The sequence below is a fragment of the Triplophysa dalaica genome, chromosome 14, assembly GCF_015846415.1.
Source record: "Triplophysa dalaica isolate WHDGS20190420 chromosome 14, ASM1584641v1, whole genome shotgun sequence".
Taxonomy (NCBI): Eukaryota; Metazoa; Chordata; class Actinopteri; order Cypriniformes; family Nemacheilidae; genus Triplophysa; species Triplophysa dalaica.
The window spans coordinates 15,972,984-15,999,492 of NC_079555.1; the positions used below are offsets into that span (position 1 = coordinate 15,972,984).

The window sequence follows — 26,509 nt, forward strand, 5'->3', positions numbered from 1 at the left end:
GCCACTGCTTAAAATCAAGGAATGAACCAACAGGATGTGTCTTTGAAATGATTTGAAATGCTCACATAGGTCGTCCATTTATGAAGCAGTCTTAATCCAAGATGAGCACTGGACATCAGAGGGTGATGGTTTCTTGCACATATGGGCATGTCATCAGTGCATCTGGAGGCTGTGCACTTTCTTGGCTGTATGTGCGTTTGTCTGTGCTTGTCCATGTGTTTATGCATGCATGTTTGGAAATTATTAACAGCTCCAGTCAAGGGTCAGAGGTCACCCACTCTCTACAATATGCTGCCCAGGCCCCTCTCGGCACATCACTCTCTTCGTCCCGTGCTCTTTTTTGGCGGACGGTCAGAAGACATTATCTTCAGCCGGGCGACCACAGACGTGCACCATCCCGCCAAAGCACTTCATGCTCCAAAAAACGCAGATTTGAACAGGGAAGCCCGGCCCAACAGCACAGTCACCCGTGAAGCACCTGTCTCGCACACACACGGATCTCTCGCGGAGCTGTGAAAGTGGTCAGTTTGTTGACAGCTGTTTGCCGAGACAGGAGGTATTGATTATCTCCGGGGGGTGATGTGGTCTTTCTCTCACTCAGGACTTAACACCTTCATTTCTCTTTATTCCATCTCTGTTCTCCGGGCCCTGCGGGACTAAGCAAAGCTCTGGGGAGGATCCCTGTCCAGACGAGCGTTCAATATTTGATGGGTCTCTAGTGGTGTTGGAAGTCTGTTAATGGCCATCTTAACGTACGAGCCCTTAGATCAAAGGCCTGACACTCTCTGTGGACACAGTTTATCAATAATGTACTGCTGCAGGCCAATATTAACACATACAGAAACAAATTAGAATAGAAATGATAGACGGTTAGCCATATGAGCACCGCCCGTGACCCTCTAGCTCTTATAACTGTTAAGTACTAAAGACAATTTGTTGCAACACATGCACTAAAGTACACAGACACTTTTTTTCTGTAATGGTGTAACTATACAAAATACAAGAAGGATTAAGGACCTTTAATGTGTATTTTCTCAAAATGTGCAATTTGGTAGTCCGATATGCAATAAGCCTTTCTATGGCTTTATGTAAATTAGTACATGTTATGTCAAAATATAAGAGGGTAATTCTTCTGGAGTTGGATCAGCGTTGTTTTTTTTTTATACATTTATGGGCAACATGTTTTATATGCAATATTGTTTAAATTTTATATTGTCTCCATTTAATTTTATTTAAACTTCTTAGTTTTAGGTTTAAAGTGTTATTTATTGCTTTCTGAGGGCAGCCACTCATACAATGACAGTAGTCTTTTGAAATCTTGAGCAGTTTTCATTTTTTTTATTGTTTACAATGCTTTAGTTTTGCAAAGATCACAATAATATAATAATAAAAAAAATTAACTAGATCACAATATTAATTAGCTTAAAGTCCCTGTGAAATAAAAAATATGAAACTAGATCACAATATATATTGGTTTAAAGTCCTTGTGAAATAAAAAATGATGAATACATATCACAATATCTATTTGCTTAAAGAGCTTGTGAAATAAAAAAATGTGAAACTAAATCACAATATATATTGACTTAAAATTCAACAAAAGCCACGCCTCTATTTTTCTCGTTTATTGATTTTTTCACATGTCTGAGTACGGAAGTAAAAACGATTGCTGTTTCTGGTTGACAGTGACTTTAAAGCTGCAATTCTTGACTAAAAGTAAACAAAAATAGTTTTTTCTGTTACTTCACCCACCGATTTGTTACAGTAAGCTTTTAATGATTCATAATTGGAGCTGACGAGAACATTTAAAAAACGTGTTAACATTTTTTGACTTGAAACCACATACTGAAAGATGTGCTTTGTGAAGAATGAAAAAGTAACCAGCAATTTTTTTCAAACAGAGAGCTACTTTGCAACATATTTGTAACACCATATGACCTAGAGTCGTTTACACGACAAAGAAGGAGTAGAAACAGCAAAAGTTTTTCCTTAGTGATTAATAAAAGTTTCACATATGACATGACACTGATCTTCATTTAAATGGATTTGCAAAAATGAGTAAAAACGCTGTATTACGCATGCCATGCCAATGGATGGCGATGTCAGTTTGTATAGAAACAGTATATGCCAGTGCGTTTTAAGCAAAAAAAACATTTAATAACCTTTTTCGGTGTGTATGTGTGTTTAATGTGTGGCGTATGTAGATAATGTGTATCCACCTGTCATAATAGTGCAGAAAATTTACCTTTTGCAGGAGAAACATTAATAAGTCTGTCACTTAGCTCAAAGAGAGACCGCTATTATTGAAAATACTAGCACATGCCTACAGACTGAACATGCGTATGATGTCATCGCTATAAGAAATGTCAGCGTCTTCAGAGGCATTGTTTTCAAAACCGTGCACTCTGAGACCCGTTTTTAAAAAGTTAGTTTTTCCGGACGAAAATGTAAACGAACAGCCAAATCCCATAAAAGTTTTTTAAGTTTTTAGTAAAAAACGGTCTCTATTTCTTGATGCATGTAGCTTCCTAATCATTATGAAACAATATCAAATTTTTGGTTTAAAATAAATTTTAGAGCTTACCAGCCCTAACAACTTGGCTCAACCAATGATGTGAGTTTTGGGAGTCGCTATTTCTTTATCTGACCTATGAAAGACAGGAAGAGTGTTCAGAGTATCCAGATGGTGCAATAAATATTGGCATGACTTGTTGGAAAAACTCCCAGCAAAATAACTTTGCTTTTAGCAAAATTTTACTGATGAACACAGCCATGAAAGACTGCATGCCATTTTCCTCAAATTGTTTTTGAGTGAATACACAGGGATTGGATGGTGACCCAGATAAACTCAGAGACAGTTAAAAACAAAGGTTTGAGCACAGTAGAAGTAAAAAAAGACACCTAATGTGGTTCCTCTTGAGTAATTCCACGATATCAAAGTATGAGATAAAATTTCTACTGCATAACGGCAGAAAACATGCAAAGCGTGTTGCATGGCTTCACTTTGACATAAAAGCAACCCAAATCATTTACACATGCACAGCGAGCAGACCCCAGCGAGTCAACCACACGTGTCTGATATCAGGCGGGAATTTGTAACGCACACCATCTCCATTTCACTCTTCAGTGAGTCTGTGCAAGTGTGTGTGTTTATGTGTTTGTGGTTTCATCTGCCAATTACCACCAACTGAGATTTATTCCGTACAACTTTTCTTAAGAGTCAAACTAAAGTGCATCATACAACAAGCTCAGCAGGATCTGCGCACATGACATGGTTGTCTAACCCTGAACTCAGTTAAATTCTCTTTAATGAGGTCAGAGCGACTGGGGCAAGAACAGGGTGGGTTGGGGTGTTTAAATAGCCCTGTAATGCAGTTGAGGACAGGTTGGATAGACAAGGACATCTTACTATCCAAGTGTTCAATTAGCATAGTGAGGGACACGCTCCACACCGAAAGCACAGTGTGGGGTCCAACAAGGACGCTTAAAAAGTTTATGAGTACTTTCCAAACTGTACTCTAAAAATAGTCAGTAAGGAGACTTTTTAGGAGATTTGAAGAACTCTGATAACCAAACACCATAGGGCCCCATTGATTTCCTTTGTATGGACACAAAACCACTTAGGCATTTCTCAAAAGATCTTTCACAGAGCATAGAAAGTCATACAGGTTTGAAATTAAATTACACAATAGGTTGTGTGCAGTCATATGTTTTTATGACGCGTGAGGCACGCCTGGAGGGCAGCAAGTGCTTTGGAAAAACTAAATTGCTAGTATTTATTACAAGTAAGGTTTGACAGAAATTTGGGCTTACCTAGTTGTTGTTCAGGTCGCTAAACACAGGTATTTTGAGTTTGTTATTGTGAATTCCTATGGAGAAAAGCACTTCCTGCCCTCCATCGGCACTTCGCGCAGTGCCGTGACGTATTTATTACAATTAACAAATTACGACAGACTTTTTTTCAGCGAACTATCACTTTAAGAATGTCTCCGAATGCTCTCCTTTTAATCTCATTGATATACAAATATTAAAGAGATTTGTGATTCTACTCCCTATGGACCAGCCATTTTTAGAAGGGTAACATCATTTTTTACTAAGTGAGAATTTTGACACGTCATTGAAGTGATAAAATTTTAAGCCTCTTTAAGCCTCAATGCATCATCCCGCATGCACTGTCCTCCAGAAAATTGGCACACACATGCTTGGCACTTTAATTAAGCGTTTCATTTCAGCATAATGCCATATCAGTAGTTGAAAAACTGAGGGCTCTGGCAGAGAAATGGAGGTTCAGTGAAATGAGTTGGAGATGCTGGAGAGCACCTTGGCGTGTTAAGACGGCGAGAGGTGCTTCTAGTTTTCTGAGAGCAGGCAGACTGAGAGGAGTATCATAGTTGTGGAATGTCATGGCAGATGGAGGCAGATGGCCATTCATATTCCTGTATCTCATTACAGCCACTCTGAGATTCACAGGATCGGTAAAAAAGTCCCTAACAGATGCATTAGACCTTCAGCGCTCAGCCTATTCAGTCTGGAGACGGTTTTTACCGGCCATGAGGGCTGCTTTACACACACACACACACATAAACACTTTATCTTGAACACACACTTAAACAGATGCTAAAGATGAATATATCTGCCTTGAGAATATGTTAGAGTACAGTTACAGTTTGACAGAAAGTCTTTCTGTACTTTGAATTCAAATCCACATGCAGTATTATGCTGAAAATATGGAATAGAGGAGACACCGAAAAGTTAAGAACGTACATTTTTTTTGAAAGGGACAGTTCACCCAGATATGAAAATTCTGTCATGAATTCAGTGTTGGGGAGTAGCTTACTACAAGTAGCAACGCTACAAACTTAACTACATTTTTCTGTCGCTTGATGGTAGCTAAGTTACTTTTAAAACATTGTAGTTTTTGGGTTAGTTAAATACTTCTAAACTTCTAAATACCTCTAAACGCCACACGCTAATTTCCATTGTGACGAACTTTTAAGCAATAAGCAGTGCAGCGCACTGAGCACAGCGTCATCATCTTACTTACTACTGAAGATCACAAACTAAAGTTTTGCATTACTGCAATCTATTGTTCTGTGATGCATCTTAAATTCTGTGAAGCATCTTGCGGCTTATGCACAGTACTCAGAGAGGGTCTGATGAGTGCGTGAATGTGCATCAGTAAAATTGACACACACGCATATTCATCCAGGATGGAGCGAGGTGTGACAGCCACGGCAGATTTGGAATCGGAAGATGTATAGATGAATTACCCGTGTCCTTATTTGTCTAAGTTCATGTCTCTTAAAGAAGGAAACAGTACTGGTTACACGTTAGTATGTAATCTGTGCAAACCAAAAATTAAAACGCTGTCTGCATCGAATACTTTAAGGACAACTTTAAGGAAACACATACAGGTGAGTTATAGCCATTTTAAGTAGAATAATTATCCAGTTTTATTAAAGCAATAAGACCCAAGAAGCAGTGTGTTACAGTGCATTTTATAACAGCTAAGGGCACTGTGGCGCAACGCGAAGCAGCTTATTGCTTTTATTAAACGGCTATTCCTTATGCGTGCAAGGTTTCATAAAATAAAGCAAATGAAGTGAAATTTAGGCTATGTGATGCGGTCAGCCGGGGTATTTTACAACGGCTCAGCCAATTAGAATCAAGGACCAGCACTGACAGTTTAATAATACATTTTATATATTAAATGTCTGCTTAATTGCAATGATGAACCCTTATTTACCATTAATTACATAGACTTCAACGACCCGCCCATTTCAAATCTGTCAACAGGTTTCTAATGAACCTAACATTTTGCCAGGCCTATTACATTGGCAAAACGTCTGCCAATCAAACAGACAAACGTAATCACAATATAGCAGTTTGTTCATCAAACAGTAAAGGCAGAGAATTAAATACTTCTTAAAGAGTAAGTAGTATTAGATCATGAAAATTACATTTCATCCAGTGTGTTATGTTGCTGTGTTTGAAAGTAAGCAGTCTGCCAAGTTGTAAGCCTGAAGGTGAATAAATAACAAAGTTATTGGCATGTAATAAAGGGAGTCGACTTGTAATCACGCAAACGAGACGTGAACGAGTACCGCCACTTATCTACATCACTAGACATAGTCCCCGCCTACAGTTTGCTGGGACTGCCGCAAAAACTTCACTCTCCTCCTCAAAACACTGTCGCTCGTTCGTGATGCGAGTGTATCATGTCTAAAACCTGTGTTCTACGTTGTGAAACTAAGTGTGTCTTATTTAAACTACTGAAGGAAGAACTTCTGAGGAAACAATAGTTACAATTCATTTTCAAATGACACCAAAGGAGTATAACCCCAGGGTTTTAGTGTGCACGGGTATTTCTGGGGTATTATAGTTCGTTTATATAGCTATAAACTCGGCTAATTTAAGTGTTAAATCTATGATCGTCTATCTATTACTCCGGTGCCTCGTCCTTTTATGCTTCCGATCTCCTCCAAAGAGATGTGATACCTGTGCAACACAGCTGGCAAACGCGTTTACCATCACAGCAGACTACACCATCCGACCAATCACATGACACTAGGCTAGTGGATAGGAGGGGATTAGATTGATAAATCGCGGAACGAATCATTTGTGAGTCAGTCAAGAAGAAGGGTAAGAATAACTACCTATTATTTTGACATAATAGTGCTTTTACACCTTGTATGTACATAAACTTGTTGTTGGACAATCCATAAACCAAAGTAGGACCTTAAAAATCATATGCTACCTACTCTTTAACAAGTGGCCCTAATTTTGAGTTTTGTATTGATTGCAAAAACAAGTTTTGAAAATGAATGTTTTGAGTGTTTTAGCCTTTAAATGATGAATAGCATTTGATATTAGATTAAATATTAATGCTAAACAAAGGTAATAAAAATGCAGACACAATAAAAAACGCTCTTCCAGCTTGCACATGTGCCCTTTGCAAAATATATAAGTTGCATACATTTGTTATTTAAATTAGTTTTAATGATTCACATTTCTACATTTTGCAAAGTGTTAACTTGAGATAAATTTGAGTATTCAACTTGACTGTTTAACTTTAACTTGAGTACTGTGTAGTTTACTAAATAAAACAACTCTGAAATCATTAGTGTATTGTATTAAATTGTTAAAAGTTTTCATCCATTTGACACTTTTACATGAATGTAGTTTCAATGTAGCTGTCCTTATTTTTATAATAACGTTTTTTATTGATGAGTAGCTTGTAGCTTCTCTAACTACAGTTTCAAAGTAGCTTCCCCAACACTGCATGAATTACACACCCTCGAATTGTTCCAAATCTCTATAAATTTCTTTGTTCTGAAGAAAGATATTTGTAAGAACGCTTGTAACTAAAAAGTTCTAGGACCCCTTTGACTACCATACCAGTAAAAATAACAATGGTGGTCAAAAGTGCCCCAGAACAGTTTGCCATCCTACATTCTTCAAAATATCTCCTTTTTTGTTAAAAAAATAAAGAAATGTTCTACTATGGTAGTCAATGGGGTCCAAGGACTGTTTGGTTACAAACATTCTTTCCAAATATATTTCTATGTGAACAATTCGTAAATTATGACAGAATATTATTTTTGGGTAAACTATCCCTTTAAAAGTAAGACTGTTAGTCATATGTTGGTCAAATTAAATTGTGGTTCTAATGACATTTTTACTTTAAATTCTAAATACATAATTTAGAACAATTAGTTACTTCGTTATGTTTTTAGTTTGATTTGGTTTTATTAATATTTAAAATGAGCCATAATTGATAGATTTTTAAATGTAGGTAACTTTTTGCAAATTTGTTATATGTTTTTGTAATTTTATTATTTATTTGTTTATTTTTTATGTTGCTATTTTAGAGGAATTTATTTAGATTTTATTACTATTTTAGATTTTGTTTATTATTATAACTGTAGTACCTTAATCTTATTTCTGTTTTTTTTCTGAGGCAAAATTTCAATTGTTTGTTTAATTTAACTTTTTCAATCATTTTAGGCCAAGATTTATTTTATTTCAAGAATCAAAAACGTTTTCAAAGTTTTAATTTTCGACTTATCGTAGCAAATACGTGCATAAGGATATTTATGCATTTGGCAGACACTTATCCAAAGAGTCTTACAGCACATTCAAGCTATGTATTTTATAACTAATATATGTACATTTATTTTATTATGGAACCCATGACCTTGGATTTTCTAACTGAATGCTTTACCAGTTGAGCTACAAGAAAGCAGATAAAGACGGAGGCGGATATTCACAGCAGTGGAACATTACTCATCGCACTTGCAGTTCTTCACAAACTGTCCACAAGAATATACTCAGACGTATCTCTTTACAAATCTCAAAACACAGAAAGCAATCGTAAATACAGTACAGACCTTGGCTTCCATTATTTAAATGTTTATATCCGCTTTGGATACAATTATCTGCTAATAAATATATAAACTACAGTATTCAACACACAGTGAAATTTTCAATGCCCTTTTCATTCTCGTTCATACAAGTAACATCATTTTAAAATTGGGTGATATTTTACTAGTAATTAAAGATTCAAGAAGGATTTAGAAAACCACACTTAAATGTCTCTACTACCTGACAGATATCATGGAAACAGTCACAAGCGTGTAAGCCCTAGACAGCAAAAAACAGCAAAAAAAGAGTCCTGGGAGCGGCCTGTCAGTCATCGTGTGCGTTTGTGTTCAGTTTGGAGAGAAGGCGTGAATTTAAAACTGTTATAATGTCAAATTAAATATACAGCATGCAGTAGGTTGTTAAGTACAAGTCATTAAAATTGTTAAATTGAATATTGATTTTCTAGTCATGCTCTGTTTACAAATATTTGATCAGCTTTGACTCTGTAAAACTTGCCCGACAGGCACAGTGATGTCCCATTTGAGAGTGAGTCAGTAAACTTTGAGAGAGATTCTGTTGTAATGAATTGGTAGGATTCTACCATGACAGCCCAAAATCAACGTGATTGACATGTACTGTGTTTTTAAATCCGCATAGTGTGAAAGTGAAGGGTTTTGCAATTATTTGGGCATTTAAACACTAATGCATTTACCTTTCCCGCCCAAAGGTCACTTCCTCTGCCATTACTGCAATAACCACAACAAAACAATTCACTAACTTTCCTTTCAAGAAAATACAAGTTTCCTATGAACAGATGACACATCCATATTGACCACGGACATTTAGCCGATATTTCTTCTAGCCTAAAAAAAGTTTTTGAAAATAGAATAAGAGCATATATCGACAAGCTGTCATCACAACATGAAAGACGTTCCCATGAAAAAAAGAAGGCCACGATGCTGAACTCTCACAACAGTCTTTTGTTCCACGCTAGTATGCACAAAGTTATGTTTTCTGGTGTACGTGAAAAATAAAGCTTTATAGAGAGCTGCAGGAGAATGAGTGAGAAGTGATTTTTTTCTGAACTGCAGTTTGGAGATTCTGAGAATTAAAGGGATAGTTCACCCAAAATGTCATTATTTACTCATCCTCATGTATTTCAAAAACATCAATGACTTTCTTTCTTGCACTGAACACAAATAAAGATATTTTGAAGAAAGCTGTTAGCCGGACAGTACAGGCACTCATTTACATCTATAGTATGGACACAGAACCAATTCAAGTCGACAGGTGCCATCGCTGGTCAGCTAACAACATTCTTCAAAATATCTTCTTTTGTGTTCTGGGCAAGAAAGAAAGTCATACAGGTCTGAAATGACAAAAGTAGGGCTGCATGATTAATCGCAATTCCCATTCAAATTGTGATTAAATCGTTGTGGCTATCGCGATTGTGAAATCAATGTGGCTGCGATTATGTTTTATGCGCAGCTTGTTCGTGAAGCACGGCTCTGTGATCTGTGAAATGCTGCTCCATCTGAAAGCACTGCCCAATTTATTCGCTTAAAAACATGCATTTAAAAAGCAACACCCGTCAAACATCATTTTTATAAATATACTTTATTATCATGAAAATACCTGAGGGGGCTTGAAAAACAGTGATAGAAATATGCCAGATGCAAATAGGAAGATGGCATTTCCTGGCTATACGTGTGGTACTTCTTCTATGGAACATTAGAGTTTCTGTACGAGAGCGCCCTCTAGCGTTCAGATGCAGCTGCATTGAACAGTATTTCACTGACAAACTGCGTATAAAACACCGCAGCCAACCCCCAAATCACTATGGATTCGATTAATCGTGCAGCCCTAGACAAAGTGGTAAATAAATGCTGACAGCATTTTCATTTTTTGGTGAACTATCACATATGACTGCTATCGCTCCAACTGCAAACAACATGGATGGAGATGGTGATCTAGTGGGTTAAACCACTGAACTGGTAAATCAAAGGTTGCTGGTTCGATCCCAGCAGCCACCACCAGTGTGTTCTTGAGCAAGACACTTTACTCCACGTTGCTCCAGGGGGATTGTCCCTGTAATAAGTGCACTGTAAGTCGCTTTGGATAAAAGCGTCTGCCAAATGACTAAATGTAAATGTTAATGTAAACATCCCAAACTCCTCATTTGCAGTCAGCATTTGAATCTTCTCATGTATTGCAATTCGACCAGTATATATTTTTTCAATTAAAACGGATCGGCACAAGTTATTATCAGGTTCCATGGTGATAATACTCGGAGAGTGGACTTTGGCTCCTAAATTCTCCTCTTAGAGGCAGGAAATAATTGGACTCAAAGCTGGGCTCTCAAAATAAATCAAGCCGTTATGGCCAATTTCAAGCCTAGAATTCAGGAGAATCCAATCTCTTGTATGCACAAGTTTAAAGGAATCTACAGCAGTGCACAGCCACAACAGGATTCTGGGAAAGCGCAGCGGGTGGTATCTGTTCTCACAGAGCGTCTGTTTTACGCGGCAGAGAGCTGTTTACCGGCATAGAGCGGAAAGCACAAAGTGATTCCTGCTGTGAAGATCAACCAAAAACGCACGCTTTAACACACGGACACATTTTGGAGGACACATGCACACTGAGAGTAAGTGAATAAAACACCTTATTTCTGTTCATTTTGAAATGAATCACTTTCCAACTGACATGCGGATTAACCTGATGTCCTGAGATTTGTTTTATAAGGAAACTAGAAACGACACAGCAAAAAATGACTTGTTTTCCAGTACAAATGTCTAAACATTATTGAATCAAGATGCATTTTCTTGATGAGCAAACTGACCTAAGAAAATAATTCTTGTTTTTAGTTTGTTGCATGTTTTAAAGAGTAGGTAGCATGAGATTATGAAAATGACATTTCATGCAGTGTGTTATGTTGCCGTGTTTGAAAGTAAGCTGTCTGGCAAGTTGTAAGTCCGAAGGTGAATAAATAACAAAGTTATTTGCTTGTAAAAATGGGAGTCAACTCTGAATCAAACAAACGAGACGTGGACTAGTATACCTGCATATCTACGTCACTATACATAGTCCCCGCCTACGTTTTGCTCAGACTGACGCGAAAACTTATCTCTCCTCCCCAAACACTGTCGCAAGTTCGTGATGCGTTTGTATCATGTCTAGAACCTGTGTTCTACGGTGTGAAACTAAGTGCGTCTTATTTAAACTACCAAAGGAAGAACGTCTGATGGAAAAATGGTTACAATTCATTTTTCAAACAATACCAAAAGTAGTATAACGCACGTCATTTCACAAAAGATTGGTTTAATAATCTTGGCGTGTTCACTGCAGGGTATGTGAGATGACTATCCTTAAAGAGGGGGCAATACCAACTCTATTTGGACCTGTTAGCTCCACCGAATCACAATCTGTTAGTGTGACTATTCATTTTTGTCTTAACTTCAAGAAATATTTTCGTACCTTATGTCCGTGTTTAGCTAATGCATATAACGCTAACATTAGCATGTACTGTTATTTCTGGGGTGTTACAGTTTGTTTATCTTGCTATTAACTTTGCATTTGACACATTTGCCGCACGTGCACCTATATAGATATATTTGGGTGATACTACAATAATTTTACATAACGTCGACTTTCTGAAATGCTCTATGTACCATGGCAACGCACAGTTAAGACAAAATAATGGTATTACTACGTATTAACAGTATTTAAGAAAAAATTATATTTTCTTTCATTGATGAGCAAAAGCACAACATGCATGTTGTCACACTGGGAGTTTTTAATAACAAGAGTTGTCACTTGCCACTGACAAACATCCTGCTCCAGTCGTGGTGGAGTTTGTTGTGGATTAGCGTCTTCTTCCTCGTCAGACTCGGGCTCAAATTGGTACGGTAAAATCGCCACCAGCTCTAGCTCACATTTAATAGACATGACATCCAACCACATGTACACCGTAATACTGTAATGATGGTAGTGGGGTTCCATTTGCGTAAAATGATGAAGGCGTTTGACCAATAACAACAGACTACACCATCTGACCAATCACATGACACAAGGTTAGCGGGTAGGCGGGGCCTAGACGGATGAATCGCGGAACGAATCATTTGAGAGTCAGTAAAGACGTAAGGTACGAATAACTGCCTATTATTACGACATTATAGTGTTTAAACACATAAGTACATAAACTTGTTGTTGGACACTCCATTAACCAAAGAAGGGCCTAAACAAAGATATGCTAGGTTCTCTTTAAGCAGAAATTCACAAAATTGTTTTCTAAGAAAGTTATTTTTTGCAGTGTAGTACAGGAGATCTTTGGCAAGTGTTGCTCAACAGGTTGATGGTTTTTCATTAATACTGTTTTGTACTGTATCACCACCATATTATTATTTTACAGCAAGGATTCACAAAGTCTGGCAACTTAAAGGGATAGTTGACCCAAAAAGGAAAATTCTGTCATCATTAGGCTAAAGTACACTAAAAGACATTTGCTCAGATTTTCAGTTGCAGAAAGTCTGTGCCAGTATGCAGATTTGTTTCGTTAGTGTGTTTCTATCTGAAACTTTCAAAAAGTCTGCAAGTGTATGATGTCTAGTTTAATTAAACTGTTCATATTTGAAAAAATGTTTTGTAGCCATTAATCATCCTCAAGTTGTTTCAAATCTGTACTAATATCTTTGTTTTGATTAAACACAGAGAAAGACTTTTGGAAGAATGCCTGTAGTAACCAAACACTTCTTGGATCCCATCGACTACCATAGTAAGAAAAATGACAATGGTAGGCATAGGTGCCCCAGAACTGTCTGCTTTCCAACATTCTTCCAAATATCTTTCTGTGTTCATCAGAACAAAGAATTTATACAGATACTTAATTTTCATTTTGGGGCGAACTCTTATTTTAAATCCAGGTCACAACATCTGCAAATGAGTTGCATGTTCCCATTATGATGAACATAGCTTAGTTCGCTCTAAATGCACATGATGGATTTGCCAGGCCTTGATGGTTCAGTGCAATGCAGATGGGGTTGAAAACTTAAATTTTAATTATATTTAATCTGATTAATGTAAAAGTCATTATAAAATGCATTAAATCGTTTTTTACTTGATGTCTTTTTTGTTTGTTTTTAATCTCATTATGTTTTAATGATTGAAAAAATCAGGATATGCAAAAACTGTCACTACTGAATGATCCATTGTGTTAGACTACAGTCTTCTATTTAGCAGAAATCCAAGTGGTGATAATGACACCCAAATATCAAATCTTGACAGCAAAAACAGACAATTGAACACAAAATGGACTGATTTATAAACCACTGAATTCAATTAGGATGATGACATAGAATCTGACTTTTGTGGATTAACTGCCATGAATTTCTTTTCTTGAATATTTCCTCACTGTCCTTCTGAAACCTATGATGTGCAAATTTGCTGTTATTCAAGAAATGTAACAGTACTTTTTAAAAGATTAAATACAGTGTTCTCAAAGTTAACAAGCACGTTTTGATACATTGTATTGTTTGATATTTGCTAAACCCTGTGACAAACATAAAGAGTGACTAATAGTAATGATTTATGACAATAGAAATGTAATCATGAAATATGGAAAAACAAGGTTTCAGAAGGACAGCAGCGATTCGAATATAAGACATTTACATGTTTAATACGAGGTTAATATTTTTTTTCTCCATTTTATGATGATGTAGTGTATGTAAATTAGAGTTTCGACCACAATGTTCCAGAAAAATTGTATGACCAGAACTCACTGTTTTGGTTGTAGAAACTATGTGTTTCTGAAGCAAATTCATCCGGTCTTAGCCAGAGATTTAAGTGTTCACTGTCACTTCCTGTTTGAACCTTTTAACAAGCCTCAGTCATTTTAAATGTCTATCCGCTTTCCTTTCCATCATTGCTTTATTTTTCCTTTGTCTATTCTTCCTGTTTTTCTTCTTGCTTCGATACCTGTCTCTGCACTCCTCATCTCTCTCTCTCTCTCTCTCCCTGATGGCTTTCCTGTTCCCGCTGAGTCTATGTAGTCTCTCCAGAACCGGAACACCGCTGCTGGGTCGAACCAAAGCATGAAACTCAAGAGGGATTATGAGCCCAGTTAATCAGAAACCTTTCCAGTCCTCAAGCACAGTGTGTGCGCTTGACAAAGCTCGCACTAATCTTCCACTTTCCATTGTGTGTTCTTCCTCTGATCAAGAACCCAATTACAGCTTTAAGGAAACGCAAACAAACAATCAAAGCTTTACAAAACACACTGCGCCGCCGTTTCCCGCCCCTCCAACCAAATCAATCAGCAGCTTCATGAGATTCCTGATTTGCAATTAGCATGAGTCGGAGGGGAGACGTCGATATCCGAGGGAGGTGAAACGACATTGATAACATTAAAGAAGGCCATTCATCAGAGTACCACAGGTTCACACCTGCTCTTTTATTACTACAAAGGCGTGATTTAATTAAATTGTGTTTATTTAACGGGACCCTCTGATCTTCACACCATAAAATGTCGCTTTTCTGGTAGGACAGTTCAATTTACAAGAATAAAAGCTGCATTGTTTGTTTAATATGGTTGTAGGTATAGCTAAAAGAAACACAATGTCTCAGTTTTAAAGTCTATGAGCTGGCATCTTCTCTGCTGACAACATGGGCAGTAACCTTCCATACTTACTATAAGTAACCTTGCAAAGATATGCAACAACTGGGCAATTCCATGCCATGGTCAACCTCAAGATGGAAAGGGGTCACACTTCATTTTAAGGTCCAATTCTCGGTATTAATAAACCATTAATGGACTTTTGTCTCTATAATTTCCTAATTTATTGCTTATAAACAGTGAGTAAGGTAGGTATTGGTTTAGGTATTGGGTTGTATTAAGGAGGTAGAATATGGTCATGTTGAATTTGTGCTTTATAAGTACTAATAAACAGCCAATATGCCAATAATAGGCATGCTCATAACAACTAGTTAATAGAGAGAATTGGTCCCTATACTAAAGTGTTACCTGAAAAGGCTTTTACCAGGGTTTTCCATGCATAGTGATAAGTCAAATATCAATATTAAGTGGTTTCAAACCCCAAGTGAAGGCTCAATTAACATTTTTAAAGCTCACTGTAGTTTTCCATAGTCTTGAAAGGAAATTGTCACATCCATAACCGTTCATATTACTCATAAATATCATTGAATGAAATGACATGACATGAAGAGCCATCTCTTCTCCATCTGTTTATTGCTTCTAGTTTGTACATTTTCATTTACAGAAATCCTAAAAAGTATGTTGTCTCTCAAAGACGTCCTTTTTGTCACATCCAATCCGTTTTCTCTCTTTTAAAATAGAAAACTTGTTTACAGATGGATGTTTTTCTGATGGCTGGAGTCCATCAACAGGAGTTTAGTAAAATACAAGCAAATGATTCGACATATTGGTGATAAACACATTCTCTGAGAAATTAATATTTCAGTTTTGACTGAAAATTGTCACATCCATAACTCTGGAATTGCCCAAGTACATAATAAAAGTAGTGCTCTTCGTGTAAAGCGCGCATGAGGACTTTTTGTTTGGTGTTACACTTCAGGGCAGTGTTGGCCTGCTCACCGGGAGACTGCATTTATATGTTTATTTATTTATTAATTAGATATTATTTATTAGAATGATCTTGCTCGTTCTATAAACACCATGCACTGTGCTGTGTTTTACCTTTTCTGTTTTTCCTGTTTGCCCCTGTAAAGCTGCTTTGGAACAATGCATATTGTGAAAAGCCCTATATAAATAAACTTCAATTGTTAGCATGTTGCTAAGCTAATATTGTGAGGTTATTAACAGAATAGAAATAAAATTCACACACATAAAAAAATGTAATCAGTGAAACTACTTTTATTAATACTTTTAAGAAACTGAACAAATTGTTTTTTCTCTCTTTATCAACTTCTTATTTTCCCTGAAGTGTTGCAGTATCTCCATGAAGTATACAGGAAAAACTTTATTATATTTTGGTTAAGAGGGTATCATACAGGGCAGCGTAATTATGCCTCCTTTTTTAAACTGTGCCTATAATACCCCGAAGCACTGACTACTAAGGGCGCTCACTAGGGTTTCATTTAAAGTGGAGCTGTGAACACAATGCAGTACATTTAATCTGATCAACCTTTTATGCTGTAAAACTAAATAGCGGAAGCACCTTCTCTTCTGGAATGGTGCCTGATCTACACAGCGCTTGATATGTAATTATGTGATTAGCATGTTTCATAATGAATCTGATGGAAAAATCCATGGCAATCACACGGGAAGCTTTCAACGACTAATTGCTACGTTCAGTCTTTTTACTGGCAGGATAACCGAGGGCTGAATCCCGAAATAAATGCGCACGTTTATTCTAGCAAGTAAACAAAAGAACAACATTGTCCTTTGCCTTCTGCTAAATTTTGAACATTTTGTAAAAATATCTGAAATTAGTTAGCGATTCCCGTGAGATCAGGCTGTAATAGCCCAAACTTCCTCGTTTAATAGGAAACATATCAACCAGAGTCTTAACAAAATGCCCCCATGAATTCCCAAAAGAATAATCACCTTAATTGGCGAGTTAATGATTTGTAACAGAAACGATTTTAGAGAAAAACTCAATTGACATGAGATGGATCAATATATTCGTCAATGCAAGTAAACATACATAAGCAATTTCACACCTCATCGCATCTGTGCTTAACATTCTTTGCCTGCACAGAGGGAATATCTTCAGTAAATCATACAGTAAAGCAAACTGTAACAATTTACCTGCGTATCCCTGCATACGTTCCTTTCCTCCATCACTCTCTATCTCTCCTAGCCCACCTTAAGTATACTCTCAGAGTGGATTCAATTTATCGATCCCATAACCGTTCCCAAGGGGAAGTGAGAATGAAGCCAATTTTTCTAACAATGGAGTAATTAATGTTAAATTACACAGTCGGTCCCTTCACTGCCCGTCTGAGGCCTTTTTGGCACACAAAACCTCTACGGGCCAGCAGCTATCGCCCAGTCCAATCTGGTTATGTGGTTTTACATGACTTTAGGGTGTGCAGGTATTTATAAGACCACCTGGAAACATTTTAAAGTTAGGGCTTTGAAGAAGACGTTTGCCAAGTTATTGTATAAATTTGAGGCTATCATTAGCGGGTGTGGATTGACATCCTGGATTCTGATTGGTTAATACCGTAGTTGTGGTTTATGGATAACAAGCTAATTTCAGTTTTGTTTCTGAGGTACACTCTTCACGAGGTTCACGACGCCACCTTTTTGTCTAAATAGTTCCAAAAAGAACCTTTAACATTCAAAGAACCTTTCTGTTTTACAAAATGTTTTTTGGGGTGAAAAAACTTCTTCAGATTCATAAAAGGTTAGAAAGAGAAAAATATTATCATTTGTTTTAGATGTAATGCAATGAGTATTCACAATTTAAGGTTCAAAAACCGCTGTATTTTCCACATACAGTGTATGTTTGTATCTCCTTTCCCCCCAATCCTCTGAAACGCAGGGATTTTTTATAAAGCTCTTGATCTGACAGACAAGGTGTGCTATGATTGGCCAGTTAACCAGTGCTGATAGGTTTACCACCTAACTTTCGTGTACATTTGGGCGATCTTAGTCAACTCATACCACGAACTGACGTAGATATGTGGGGGTGTGGTTACACGAGGCATTTCAGGCAGGTCTGGGTGAGCATTTGTTTTTATATAGAATGCATCTTTTGTTTCCGACACTTAAATTTTTGCAATTTACGTGTTTAATACATGCATGGTGAATTGAAGCCAAAGACACAGAAAACACATTGTAACAAATCTCAATAAAATGGAAGGAAGGAGTCGGGAACCGGCAAACATTTAAACATTTAATAAAGTAATATAACAGCCGGCGGCCCCTCACGGACGACCGCCGGCGAACAAAACATAATATAAATACAAACATAACATAAGTTCGGGCCCGGTCCTCTCTCCTCGACGGTCCGGTCGCTCGTTCCTTTTATATGCTCCCATCTCCTACGTGATTCGAGGCCGGTGTGCGCACAGCTGGCGCTAATTCACAATTACTCACCGGACTCGAACCACGGTCTCGCCCAGCCTACTCTACTACACACATATTCACGCCATATGACCCCATTAGAGCATTTGACTGAATGGTTCTTTGTGGAACCAATAATGGTTATTTTATGGCATCATTGTGAAGAACATTTTAGCACCTTTATTTTTAACCGTATATATTCTTATTATGGTCAGGCAGAAAATCTGATCAAATTATACACAACACACATTTTCTTGACAGTTATTCATAGACTGAGACCATTGTGCCGTTATTTGAGTTTTCAGTTTTATGTTTGCAAAATGGAATGCAGCTCTCTGGCTGCTCAATCTGTCAATAACTTCAGAGGCTGCGGTTATTCATGAATGTTTCTTTATAAAAAGAAATGCTCTTAGGCTTTCATGTCACCATAATATCATATTTAATGATCTAGAACAAATTCAAGTGAGTTTATACATGACCAAGCAAATCTTTAATGACAATATTTAAAGTTTCTTTCTTAGTAGAAACTGAAACGTAAACCGAAAAACAAAAGTACTTTTACTTTTTAAACTACTTCATCAGATTGGATTTCATCACCAAAGACACAACTGCGGTATATGTGCGAAGTGGATACATGCTTAACTCACGATAAACCACAATAAGGCACTAGCCCCGAGAATGTTACAGCTTTTATAAAATTTTAAAGGCTATCGTAATTAGGGTTGTCAACCGTCCCGTATTAGCCTGGACCTCCCGTATATTGATCTTGCCTGATTAATCCACTTTCATGAAGTAAAATCACTTAAAGTTGCAATGTGGTGATTTATGCAGCATGTAGTGGTGAGGTTGCGAATTGCAACCAAAGGCTCACTCAACCCCTCCCTTCTGAAGTACTTCGTTAGGTCTTACACGACAAACGTTTTGCCAAGTTTCTCTTCTTGGGCTACTCTAGAAACAACATGGCAAATTCCATGTAAGGGGACCCACGGTGTATTTAGATATAAATAGCTCATTCTTAGTTAAAGCGGCAGTCCACAAGTTATTTTGAGTTAAAATGAGCTAAAACCAATTATTGAGCAAGTACACGAAATAACGGTGTTTAAAACGGTGTCATTACCCTTGCTGGATTCACCACGGAAAGCTTGTAATAATTGTTTGTAATTTGCCCTGTCGGGTCGACTATCCTGGAGATCCTTATTTGGTGTCTTTCGTCTATGAGTAATTTCATCACATTTGTACACAGAACGAAGAGGATCCGGATGCTAGCCCGCATGTGGATATGAGTGACAGGCGTTTTTTTTACCGTGTACTCACTAATGCTGGGTAGGATTTCATACGTTTAGTATTATACTATTATACTATTTGTGTTTGTTTATGTTCTTATTTGTTCTGCGTTATTTAATCTGCCATGTTATCTGTGTTTATTATGCGCTACTGATGTTCAGTGAAGATTCACACCACTGCACTGTCACAGGCCACGACTCAAAAAATCTGACTCATCCGCGCAGTTGAGCAGTGCCCAATCACAACTCACGTAAAGAAATACCTCCACACATCACCTGCAGCAGTGTTGGGTAAGTTACTCTGAAAAAGTAATGAATTACTAGTTACTAATTACATATTCAATAGTGTAATAAGATTACTCTACAAATTACTCTCTCTAAAAAGTATTTAATTACTTATTACTAATTTCTTTCTTTATCCTATAACAACCTTGATTAGTTATGCGATTCGTGGATGGACATGAAACGGCTTATTTAATTCATTAAAAATAAATAATATTAAACTACATGAACTATACTTTTATTTACTGATCAAATGTGAGAATTATAAATTAAAGCACAGTTTTTAAAGTTAGACTTTTTGAATTTTTATGTCAATTCCACTATTGCTCACATATATATTACACAAAGTATTTAGTTAATTTACATCAGAAGTAACTGTAATTAAATTACAGAAAAATAAGAGTAATCCCTTACTTCACTTTTTCAAGGGAAAAGTAATTAAATTACAGTAACCCATTACTTAGTAACTAGTTACACCCAACACTGACCTGCAGTAACAATTACAAACTGTGATGGCAACAAAGAGGCCAATCCTACGGACTGCCGCTTTGAGAAAAACATAATGCTTCATTATATAAGGCCTTTATAGAACTACAGAAGCTTATATGTATGTATATTATATTGCATTTCTGTCGAAAAATTTAGAATGTTCCATTTATGTTGCTGAGGGTGCGTAGTGATACACAGAATGGTTGGATAAAGCGGTCATGACTGTTTTATTATTAAAAAAGCACAGCTGTTGACCAATCAGAATCAAGGACAGGAACTAACTGCTGTATAAACTACAATACGCGCTAAAACAAAGTAGGCTGTCTTGAAAAGATAAAGGCGTCAAAATAAACGGGATGTTCCACAAACTTAAGATGAATTGTATACGTGAGAAGATATCAGTAATGGTGATGAAGACCCCACTGCTCTGCTACAGCGTACATCTACCAGATGTTTTCGAAAAGAATGATTCAATGCCGTTTGTTCAGAGACCACCAGTTAGTCATGGCTGAAGTATTGTGATATAACGTAACCTCAGTTTCTCCCCTCACTGATCATTTTCCCGTCCGGTAACATCTGTGTTAATAAAGCTTCGTGCAATCAGCCAGAAGTAACAGCATACACCCCAACACCTGCTCGCGCATATGCAGCACCATCCGTCCGGCCCCATCTCCCAAATACTCAATTATCTAAATCCTCTTTCCCTTTCTGTCGGTCTCTCGACGTTGTGTCGAGAACGACAGATGGGGTTCGCCCTTGAGAACCAATCAACTCTGACTACTATAGAAAAGGCCAATGAAATTTGGCGAATGCAATTTGCATGCCGGGCTCCGCCCCCGGAAATCCGGTATAAAAGGAGGCCGGCGTGCAGCATTCACTTACCTTTTGTTCTTCAGAGCCATCGCTCATGAGTACAACTCAGGATTCAATCCTCTACAACTACACGCTGGTGCTACGACGTGTTACAGCGGATCGTCCCTTCCTGCAGCGACCTTCCCCTGGGCGTCTCGGCGGTTCCGGAGGTGTTAGAGATTTTTTCTAAAAGTCCTTTTCAGGACTGACTGAGCATTCTCCAGCGCGGCATGTCCCGCTGTTCTCTTGGGTGCGGCACCCTCATCGAGGAGGGGGATGGACACGATCGCTGCATTAGGTGTCTGGGCGTCCAGCACACTGAAGCAGCGTTCGTTGACACATCTGCCTGCACTGCGGGCAGATTGTCATTCAGAAGTTGCGGTCACGGGTGGCTGTCTTCCTACGGGAACCAGCCACCATTTCGTCTGCTACCCGGGCTGTGACATCTGTGGCTACGGCCCTGATGACCACCCACGTTAGCAGCGTTAGTGATCTGGGGAACTCTGCGAACGTAAACCCGCCAGCCAAGTGCTCACGGGCCGATCGCACCCCGATTCGCTCTTCTGAACGTTCCCCAACCGGCGGTGGCATACCGTCCGGATCCTCACGCACACACTCGGAAACGATGTGTGACGTAGATGAGATGTCGCTCGCAGCATCGGAGGGAGACTGGCATCCGACTCTGCCGAATCCAAACTCCACCCCCAGCGGTCGAGTTCAGGAGGAAGCAGAAGTGATGTCATCCGTGCTAACCCGGGGATACGTGGTTCCCGAGGTCGGTGCGCGGTGCAAACCGCGCCCACCCCGGGTGCCATGTTTTTCCCGGAGGTGCATGAGGAGCTGTGTAAAACTTGGAACGCTCCACTCACGGACCGTTCCAGTGAAACCAGCTCCGGCTCCCTTACTTCCCTCGATGGTGAGGCAGCCAAGGACTGCGTCGAGATCCCCCGGGTGGAACGTCCGCCTGCGGTGCACCTGTGCCGCGGACGGCTACCACCTGGGGGGGGATCGACCACTCCTACCGTCCAAAGCACGTAAGACTTCGGCATCACTGGTGTCGAAAGCTTGCGATGTTGCGGGCCAGGCTGCCTCCTCTCTCTATGCCTTGGCCATCCTGCAGGTCCGCCAGGCCAGGGCGTTGAGAGGGCTCCACGAGGGTAAGGCCGACCCGGGTAGAATGCAGGATCTCCGTGCCACCGCTGACAGCGCTCTACGGGCGACTAAGGCGGCGGCACGGGCCCTGGGTCGGACGATGTCCACGGTAGTGGTCCAGGAGAGACACCCCCGGCTATACCTTGTGCAGAAGAGTGACAGCAAGGAAGTCCGCTTTCTTGATGCACTCATCTCGCAGGGTGGGTTGTTGGTAACACCGTCGAGGACTGCGCTCAGCAGTTTTTTGACGGCGAAGCAGACAGTAGCAATTAACCACATTTTTTTCACGCCGCGACTCGGCCGCCTACAGGCCTCCGAGATCTCACGTGACGTCTGCTTCCCTGCAACCCAGGACCCTTTCGACATCGGCTCCGGTTCCTGTGCCCCCACAGGCGGCACCCCGGAAGCAGAGGTCGAGGGGGAAACCTCCACCCCGTCAGCAACCTCCTCGCGAGAAGGGACACTGACGGGAAGACCCCAGGGAGAACAACATCGGGCCCGAACCTTCACAGCCACGGCTCTGATCGGTCGGTACGGGACGACTCCTGCCTCGTCACCAAAGCCGGGCCCTTGTTAGGGCTTGGCGCCCACTTACTCACTGAGTTTTCTGTTCTCCCCGGGTTTACTTGCAGCCGATCGCACACTCCACTGGACTGTGCTCGGCGAACCGACCTCACACCCTGGCGAGGCGTGAGGTCGTACACATACGACAGCCGTCACCACTCTCAAACCGACAGTGCGTGCCGTTGTCCCGCCAGGCAGGTAAGCAGGTGGAGCAAAAACCTTCCCTCCGGGGACTCCCCGCGACATGGTTAGCTCCGCCAGCCGACGAACCACCCCCCGTGGGAATGATGAAGCAGACCGTCCCCTTGGTCACCCTGTCACAGTCCCTGGGAGCTCGAGAGCTGCCCACACTGTCTCGCTGGCTAATGAGGGCAGTCCGTCTTGGTTACTCGATCCAGTTCGCCAGAGACTCACCCAAGTTTCGGGGCATCATCTCTCCCTCTGTCAGAGGCAGGGACGCCTCCGTACTTCGGGTAGAGGTCACCACCCTTCTGGCAAAACAGGCATCGAGTTCGTCCCTCAAAACCAAGATGTTCAGTGGGTCACCACCCGCACTTCATCGTTCCCAAGAAAGACGGCGGGTTGCCCCCAAAGGCTGCGTACCCTGAACAGAGCACCTTCACAAGCTGCCATTCAGGGTGCTCACACAGAGGCGCGTCCTGACATCTATGAGGTGTCAGGATTGGTTCGTGGCAATCGACCTGAAGGACGCTTACTTTCATGTCTCGATCCTCCTCGACACCGGCCGTTCCCACGGTTCGCGTGCGAGAGGCGGGCATATCAGTACAGAGTCCTCCCTTTCGGTCTGTCCCTGACCGCCCTTTCTCCCTGAGAGGAGGAAGGCGAGCGGGTACTAAACTATCTCAGCGACTGGCCTATCTTGGCACACTCGCGAGATCTGTTATGTACACAAAGGGACCTGGTGCTCCGGCACCTAGGTCGATTGGGACTCCAGGTCAACCAAGAGAGGGGCAAGCTCTCCCCAGTGCAGAGCATCCTCTTTCTCGGTATGGAACTCAGCTCTGTCACCATGTCGGCACACCTGTCCGCAGTTGTGCCCAACCAGTGTTGAACTGTCTGAAATGAACATTTTAGGCAGACAGCGGTCCCCCTGAAACAATTCAGAGGCTCCTGGGACACATGGCGTCCTCGCGGGTTAATACCCCTCGAGTTGATGCACATGACACCGCTCCAACACTGGTTTCAGAGTCGAGTTCCGAGGAGAGCGTGGCACACCGGCAGCAGGCGCATGGTGATGCCGCCCTGCTGCCGACGCACCATAACCCCTAGTCTTTATGACTTTTTCGACGGACTCAGGTCCCTTTGAGCAGGTTATGAGGCAGGTCGTGGTGACGACTGAAGTCTCCCTGCAGGGGTGCGGTGTAGTGTGCAACGGGCACGCCGGTGGGGTGTTGGACGAACCCCCGCCTGCGCTGGCATATCAATTGCCAAGAGTTGTGGGCTATGCTACTTGCACTGAGCAGGCTACGGCCTCTCGTGCGAGACATCCACGTGCTGTTCCGAGGACAGCACTATAGCTGTAGCGAATACAGATCGTCAGGGTGGCGTTCGCACACAGCAGCTAAACACAACTTGCTCGACGCCTCCTCCGGTGGAGTCAACAGGTGACTCGTTCCCTGCAGGCCACACACCCCGGGCAAACTGAACTAGACAGCCGACGTGCTTTCTCGCCAGTTTATGCCTCGTGGAGAGTTGCGACTCCACCCCCGTGCAGTCCAGCTCATTTGGAGGCTGTTCGGGTAGACCCAGGTAAAACCTGTTCACCTCCCGTAACACCACCATTTGCCCGCTTGATAGTCCCTGCCCTCGGCACGGATATCCTTGCGCACAGCTGGCCGCGGGATGGGCGGAAGCACACCTTCCCCCCCCCAGGAGCCTTCTTGTACAGACTCTGTGCAAGGTCAGGGAGCAGGAGTACCAAGTGTTATTGGTTACACCACACCGGTCTAACCGCACTTGGCCTCAGAGCCGATGCTCTGGACAGCGACTCCCCCTGAACCATTCCCCTGACAGAGGACCTGCTCTCTCAGGGGAAGGACACGTTCTGGCATCCCAGATCAGACCTCTGGAACACCCATGTCTGGTCTCTAGACGGGACGAGAAGATCCTAAGATGGCTACTCCCCCTATACGGCTGAGACCATCACCCAGGCTAGGGCCCCATCTACTAGGCGGTTACACGCCTCTAGACGGTGCCTCTTCTCGTCCTGGTGTCTTTCTCAACGAGAAAGACCCACTGAGGTGCTTGATCAGGATTGTGTTCCCCTCCTCACGAGACTGGAGACTAACATCTCCCTTCCACACTGAAAGTGTATGTAGTCGCTATTGCCACTCATCACGACTCAGTCGGTGGAAAGTTTCTAGGGCAACACGACCTGGTCACCAGGTTCCTAAGCAGCGAGAGGGCGGAATCCGCCTCATCTCCGCTCCATACCCTCTTGGGACCCTAAGTGGTCCTGGGGAGCCTCAGGGCCCCCCAAAGAGCCCCTCGGAGGTTCCGATCTTCCTCATAGAGTAAGACGGCCCTCTTGACGGCGCTCACTTCCTTCAAGAGGGTAGGGGACCACCGAGCATCCTCCGTGTCCCTGGATTGCCTTAAACTCGGCCCTGGAAACTCTCACGTTATCTTGAGACCCAGGCCCGGATGCGTGCCCAAGAAGTTCCCATTACTCCCTCCGGGGCCAAGTGGTGAACTTGCAGGCGCTCCCCATAGGGGAGGAAGACCCAACCCGATTAGTGTTGTGTCCAGTACGTACTGGACCGCACGCAGAGCTCTGAAGCTCTGACCAGCTCCGTGTCTGTTGGAGGACAGCAGAAGGGGAAGGCTGTCTCCAAACAGAGGCTGGCGCACTGGGTCGTGGACGCCGTTACGACGGCATTCCGATCTCAGAATCTCCCATGCCCATTGGCAGTGAGGGCTCACTCCACACGGAGTTTAGCCACCTCCTGGACACTGGCAGAAGCGCCTCTCTAGCAGACATCTGTAGAGCTGCGGGTTGGGCTATGCCCAAACACCTTCGCAAGGGTTAACAACCTTCGCGTAAACCCGGTGTCAGCCCACGTCCTGCGTGGCGACATGTAGGACTGGCATCCGGGGGGGCGTATGCCTGCGAAAGCACCTTTCCACCCTCTAACAGGTTGGGTCAGTGTGCTATTTACCTTTTCTTCTTACCCGAACACATCGCTAAGAAACTGGTACCTCACCAGCCTCCCTTCTTACCCAGACACTGGTTAAGAATAGGCATTCCATCCATCACCAAACAAGCACCCCCTGGGGGCTGGCTGGGCAGAGCAGCCTTCCCCCTTAGGCCGGGATACCATGTGAGCTATCACAGATAGCTCTAACCGGACCTAGTGCTACCGGACGTCTGTAACACCCCCTCCGTGGGCTGTTCCGTCTGATGTATCCTCATGAGAATGGTTCCCACTCCTGGTAACCCATGAGCTTCCCCAGGTGGGCC

General features: G+C 41.4%; 2 protein-coding genes across 3 annotated transcripts in view; one reads left to right on the top strand and one right to left on the bottom strand.

The window, feature by feature from the left end:
* The window catches only part of large2 (LARGE xylosyl- and glucuronyltransferase 2), a 104,831-nt gene that overhangs the window by 50,214 nt on the left and 28,108 nt on the right, over positions 1-26,509 (bottom strand). The gene's annotated exons all lie outside the window — the stretch shown is intronic.
* LOC130435713 (E3 SUMO-protein ligase ZBED1-like) overlaps positions 1-26,509 on the top strand; it is a 58,413-nt gene that overhangs the window by 7,561 nt on the left and 24,343 nt on the right. The gene's annotated exons all lie outside the window — the stretch shown is intronic.